We start from the raw sequence: 6316 nt of genomic DNA, 5'->3' as shown, positions 1-6316 counted from the left end.
TGCAGAGGAAACTGATCTTGCACTTGAGGTTATAACCATAAACTTTGAAATAGCCTAGTAGACCCTGGTTGTCTTTTTATACCCACCTATCAGGCCTACTCTAGCATTCTATGCCACTTTCCCAGAAATATAGAATTCTTGGCTTATCTAAATGTTTGTTCAGGAAAGTGGAGTGGTTAGTGCAGAAACTGAGTGAGTATTAAAAGCACTCATTTACTCTGGGATACCTTCCTAGAGACTAACACAAGATGTTAGGTGTTATGCTCTTTGGCCTGGGTTACACCATGCACATTGACTGAAACTTTATAGTTAACTGCAAGATTGGCTGAAGCTTCTATTGGGTCACTGAAATGATCAATATCTTTTCTGTCTTTTTCTTTCTTTCTGTCTTCTTTAGAGTCTCTTGTTTCATAAGTTGCTTGGGGAAATTCATCTAAATTCTACAGTATTCATGCTTGTGTATTACATATGTATATATCCAAACATATTCAAAATTCATGGGAGTGTTATTTTTACTGCACCCAGATGGATGATGGATTTAAAGTAAAATACACATGGAAATGTTACTACATATGACACTGCAGCAAGTCTCATTTTTCTCTTTTACTTGTTTCAAAATGTATAAAAATGACAGTAATGACAAATTGGAGTCCTTGAAATTCACTGGGTTGAAATACACCCAGCTTATGCCTATTTAATATATAATATTAATATTAATAATATACAGCTCATCCTTTGTAAAGACAACCAATGCCTGTACTTTGACTGTCAGTTGGCTGTCACTCTCAGGAGGTACTATGGTTTGTATACAGAAAAATAAATGATGTGTTCTTTTACTTTGGTATATGTCAGTACTGCATTGATCTTGCTAGTTCTTTCATAGGGATGAATGTAGAAGCAGTTTTCATAGCACAGATAAATACTAAATGCATATACAGTTTCCCACAGTGATCAAGATTGTAGAGACAAACAGGCCCATCATGGTAGAATGCTTTTGAAGGTAGATTAAAGACTGACCCATCTCAATGACCTACAAGGCTATAAAATGTTCTTTGAAGGGAATCCAGTGACATCATCTCTCTCCAAGGGCTTTAGTGCAGCTATATGGGATAGTCTTATGTTGTTGTTACTTTAGACTGACACCTTGACACAATGTAGAATCTCCTGAGAAAGATGTCTCAAGAAGGAATTGTTGAAATTAAGTTGGGTTGTTGATGTGCCTTTGAGGGGTTTTCAAAGTTGGAGTAACTGAATTGGGAAGAACTATTCTGAACATTAGCAGCATGTTTCATGTGTTGGGTCCTATACTGGATGAAAAATAGAAAGGAGAGAGGAGAGTGAGCTGAGTGTGATAATTCATGCATTAATTAACTGCCTTTTTTTGATTATACATGTGATGTAACTAGCTGCTTCAAGTTCCTTCCAACTTGACTTCCCTATAGTGAAGGACTATAACCTTGAACAGAGAGCTAAACCAGCCTTTTATTCCTTAAGCTGCTTTTTAATCATAGCATTTTATCAAGACAGCTGGAAATGAAACTAAGAAATCCTCTGCCTTTACTTCCTTCTGCCCAATGTATTTCTTTCCAGACTTACTGTTAAATGCTCTATTCAGCTATACATGTCCAAGCCTTCTATAGAATATAAAACAAGGGAAATTATTTCCTGATAGTAGTATGGACTTAGGTTGACATGAATCTAACTTGAGAAGGCTGAGAAATCCTTGGACTTGTATCTAAGAAGATTGTCTGAGGCTGGGAGCTGTCTCAGTCAAAAAAGTGCTGGCTATGAAAGCATAAAGACCAGTATTTGGATCCCCACTACCCCTGTAAGACTCTGCACATGGCTGTATGGGCCTGTGATTCCAGCTGATTCTACAAAAAGAGGAGATATCTGTCTGTCATATGAACTGATGTTTCTATCTCTCTTAGAATAGAGTTTGGCATGCAGTAGGCCCTCAAAAATTTAAACAACAACAACAACAACAAACAATAAGAATGCATTGTATTTAGTTAAAGTGATAGACCCTAGGCTGATGACTCCAGTTTTAAGCTATAACATTAGAAATGCTTAGGATAAGTCAGCAGCCCTCAGTCTATATGGGGAAATGTGTTATTTTCAGTCTTAGCCTAGCCAAAGAGAATTTTATCAAATCTTTGTTTAAAGTAGCTGAGACCTTCTCGGTCTTGGCTGAGAATTGTCTTCGGATGTTAAACAACTGTTTGTGTCTGCCTGGTTTCCTCAGTGACCATAGAAATATATGTAGCATGACACAAACTGTGTACAATAGCCCAATCTTGTAATTCTGGAATTTGAGGAGGAGGTAGAAGGAGAAGAATCAAGAGTTCTAAGCTAGCCAGTAGTACTTAAGACCTTGTTTTAAAAAACATTGACCCAAAATAGATTAGTCTTCAAAACTATGGTTGGCGAGAAGCTTGACAGTTACCTAGATACTAAGAGAACCTCCTTTCCTTTTGTCTCAAATACTCCCTGCAAAGTAGAATTCTGAGTAAGGTTCTACCCATCTAGTAATAATCCCTGCTGACATGTAGATTGTGAAGTACAAAATGTTTTCCCGATTGGAAGTAATTTCTGGTCTTCCTGGATTGTTAGGCAGCTATTGTCTCCACTTTTTTAACCTATCCTAAGTCTTTTAGTCTATGCTCTCAGACTCAGTACCACTGGACCAACTCTTGAAATGGCCACAGCAAGTTTCTCTGTGAGGAGTGTTTGAGATTTCCTGGAATCATACCCTGGCATTCTGGGCCAATAAGACTTAACAGACTACAAAATTAATTTAGTTTCAAGACTAGGTATCTAATGAGATTAAATTTAGATGAGACTCATTATGAGAGAATAGAAAAAAAGTCACAACAGAATATACAAATGTTCACTGAGTAACTTTTATCACTGGGTAGTATGCTGTTTATTACTTTACTCTGTTAAATACTAAAGAGTTGTTCATTTTAATAAATGTAACCTCGTGCTTGATAGAAAAGACTATTTTTCAATTCAAGCTACAGGAAAATTTGTGCTTCATTGTGGAAATTTTCTGGAAGAGGAATGGTGGCTTGTTGAAACTTAAGAAAAAGTAGCTGACAGGAGAGTGCTTTCAGATGGTGCCTTAAAGGAAAAGAACAGGGCTTTGTGTCCAAAGATGTGTTTGAATAAAAGAGAGAGTAGCCATAAGCAGAGAGATAAACCTGAAAAGACCATGTCCTTCATCTTTCCAAAATATCAGGGTAGAAATAACAACATGACCATCAGAAAAAGCAGTGGGGTCTCCAAGAGTGTGGAAAGAGTCTGAGGAAGCAGAAAGAGAGTGTTTGAACTGCCAAGGATAGAATTAAAAGCAGTAAGCTACTGGTAGTGTGGTGAGCATGGGAAAGGATGCATAAACAAGAAATTTGGAAGATAAATCTTTTGTCATTGGAGTTCATAAGGTTACAACCAGATCCCTGATGAGCCTAAAAGTCAGGTTCAGTTATTCATTGTTAATAAGCCTATAAAAGACATAATAATAATGAACAGAAGATAAAGAAGGCTTATTATACGTCAACAATAGAAAGATGATCAAAGAATCCATTTTCTTCTTGGAGTCACGTCGTCTCTTTATGGGAGGTCAACATGAAGTTTAGGCTTAAATGATATAGAATTAAGCATTCCTGGTCAAAGGGTGGTCCAATCCATCACTGTTTTAACAACAATCTCTCCTATAAAGTCACCTAATAATACATTATAAATAGAGATAAGTTCCTCTTTTGGGTCATAATGGAGACTCAGGATTTTCATTCTCCAAGAATGGTATTTGTAGAGAAAAATCTAATTTCTTGGGAATCACTGTAACTGTATGACTGTCAAAGGGTGGGACACAAGTGTCTCTTTAGAATATTGCATTCCTGGGATGACAGTTACACTTGGATGAAGTGTGCCATATATCAAGAGGAAAGCAGAGGCTAGAGACCACAGAATAAATACTAATATGAAAGAAGCCACTTGAAAAAGAAAGACTAGAAGTCCTTCCACATATGAGTTTCATGAACTGAATCGCATGTTGTTACAAAAGCTTCGTTACACAGTCACAGAAAAGGTGGTTGCTATGTGGTTGTCCACAAAGGGTTGTGAGTTTAATGGCCCAGTGCTTCAGGGGCCCTTTCCCAGATCATTAGTTCATTCTTATTCTCGTAGCTCTTTCTACTTTCTCAATAAACTGTCTATTTCTATTTCTAAGCACATGTCTCCCTTCTAATTCTCTTTAAAATGTCAGCAGTAAGTTACCTCTGTGTCTGTGACAATCTCAGTCACAGAATCATCAATAGACAGTTACTTGCCCTCCACATAACAAGGCTAGTACTTGTTCTGGACAGAAAAATATGAAGAAATGTAAGGGTGCCTTCCCTCTGCCTTCCCTGATGTCTGCTTCCTGACCCTACTCAGGGGCATTTGTCTTCCACTGAGGTATAGAGATGAATCCATTTTTGGCTAGGAGGGTTATGTAGCACTTTGTAATCCTGAAGATGATGGCTTGCAGTTAAGCTGTCCCTGGGGGCTCTGAAGATTTAATGTTTCACCTTCCTGAAATGTGTGACTGTATTTATATTGATGCCCCTGGAGAAAATCAAATTCATAGACAGGTCTCTGTCTCAGCCCATTTGAATCCATGCACCACTTTCACTATCTTGAAAGTCTTTTTTCGGGCATGCTGTAGAGGAACGGCTGTTAGTGTTTAGCTGTGGACAGCCAGAGGTTGGGGTGTCTTCTCCGTTCGGCAAACCTCTGCTTCAGGAGGAGCCATGGAGCTCAGGGTCATGAGGAACACAAAAATTAACACAGAAAATAAGGCCAAGGTCAGAATGGCAGGCGCCAACCATGTGCCTGGGGCAGTTGCTGCTGTCTCCAAACTCGGGCCGAGATCGAGAACTGCTCTTGGAGATATTGGTAATAAAGTCAGCGAACAGGCAAGAGTGCCTCTGAAAAAGGGAGCAAAAACGTTAGGTGCTGGAAAAGGTACTGTTAAAGTCCTACCAAAACCTGTGGAGAAGGCGCCTGTGTGTGAGCCAGAGGTGGAACTTGCTGAGCCTGAGCCTGAGCCTGAACATGTTACAGAAGAGAAGCTTTCTCCTGAACCTATTTTGGTTGATAATCCCTCTCCAAGCCCAATGGAAACATCTGGATATGCACCTGCAGAAGAATATCTGTGTTAGGTTTCTCTGATGTAATTCTTCCAATGAGCGATGTTGATGCAGATGACAGAGCTGATCCAAGTCTCTGCAGTGAAAATATGAAAGATATCTATGCTTATCTCAGACAACTGGAGGAAGAGCAGTCAGTTAGATCAAAATACCTACTGGGTCGTGAAGTCACTGGAATCATGAGAGCCATCCTAATTGACTGGCTAATACAGGTTCAAATGAAATTTAAGCTGCTACAGGAGACCATGTACATGACTGTGTCTATTATTGATCAGTTCATGCAGAACAGTTGTGTGCCTAAGAAGGTGCTACAGCTGGTTGGTGTAACTGCCATGTTTATTGCAAGCAAATATGAGGAGATGTGCTCTCCAGAAATTGATGACTTCGCTTTTGTGACTAACAACACTTACACTAAGCATCAGATCAGACAGATGGAGATGAAGGTTCTAAGAGTTCTAAACTTCAATCTGGGTAGCCCTCTGCCTCTGTACTTCCTCCGTAGAGCAACTAAAATTGAAGAGGTTGATGTCGAGCAGCATACTTCGGCCAAATACCTCATGGAGCTCTCTATGCTAGACTATGACATGGTGCATTTTGCTCCTTCTCAAATGCAGCTGGGGCTTTTTGCTTAGCACTGAAAATTCTTGACAACGGTGAATGGACATGAACTCTGCAGCACTACCTATCCTACACTGAAGAATCCCTGCTTCCCGTTATGCAGCACCTGGCTAAGAATATAGTCATGGTGAACCGTGGCCTTACAAAGCACATGACTATCAAGAACAAGTATGCAACATCTAAACATGTTAAGGTCAGCATGCTGACACATCTGAACTGTACATTAGTTCAGAATTTGTCTAAGGCCATGACAAAGACATAACTCCAATGGACTACTACATCTGCAAATGCAGTCGGCATCATGTGCCGCCTGTACATAGGATACCATGTTTACTTGCTCTTCAATAAAGGTTGTGACTTTTTACTTTGCATAGTTTAAAAAAAAAAGAAAGTATTTTTTTCTATTTTATCCCTTAAATTGGCTCTCAATCATTTAAGGAATAATCAATAGGATTCCTTCTTTTAGAGCTCAAAGTAGCTGATGCTCATCATGACACAGTGATCCT

At 39.1% G+C, this 6316-nt stretch overlaps 1 pseudogene; it reads left to right on the top strand.

The window, feature by feature from the left end:
* Positions 1 to 4793: 4793 nt before the first annotated feature.
* On the top strand, positions 4794 to 6072 carry LOC114609458 (annotated as a pseudogene).
* Positions 6073 to 6316: the final 244 nt, after the last annotated feature.

The sequence above is a fragment of the Grammomys surdaster genome, unplaced genomic scaffold (assembly GCF_004785775.1).
Source record: "Grammomys surdaster isolate TR1022 unplaced genomic scaffold, NIH_TR_1.0 125973, whole genome shotgun sequence".
In the NCBI taxonomy this organism is placed as follows: Eukaryota; Metazoa; Chordata; class Mammalia; order Rodentia; family Muridae; genus Grammomys; species Grammomys surdaster.
This window is presented reverse-complemented; position numbering and strand designations above follow the sequence as displayed.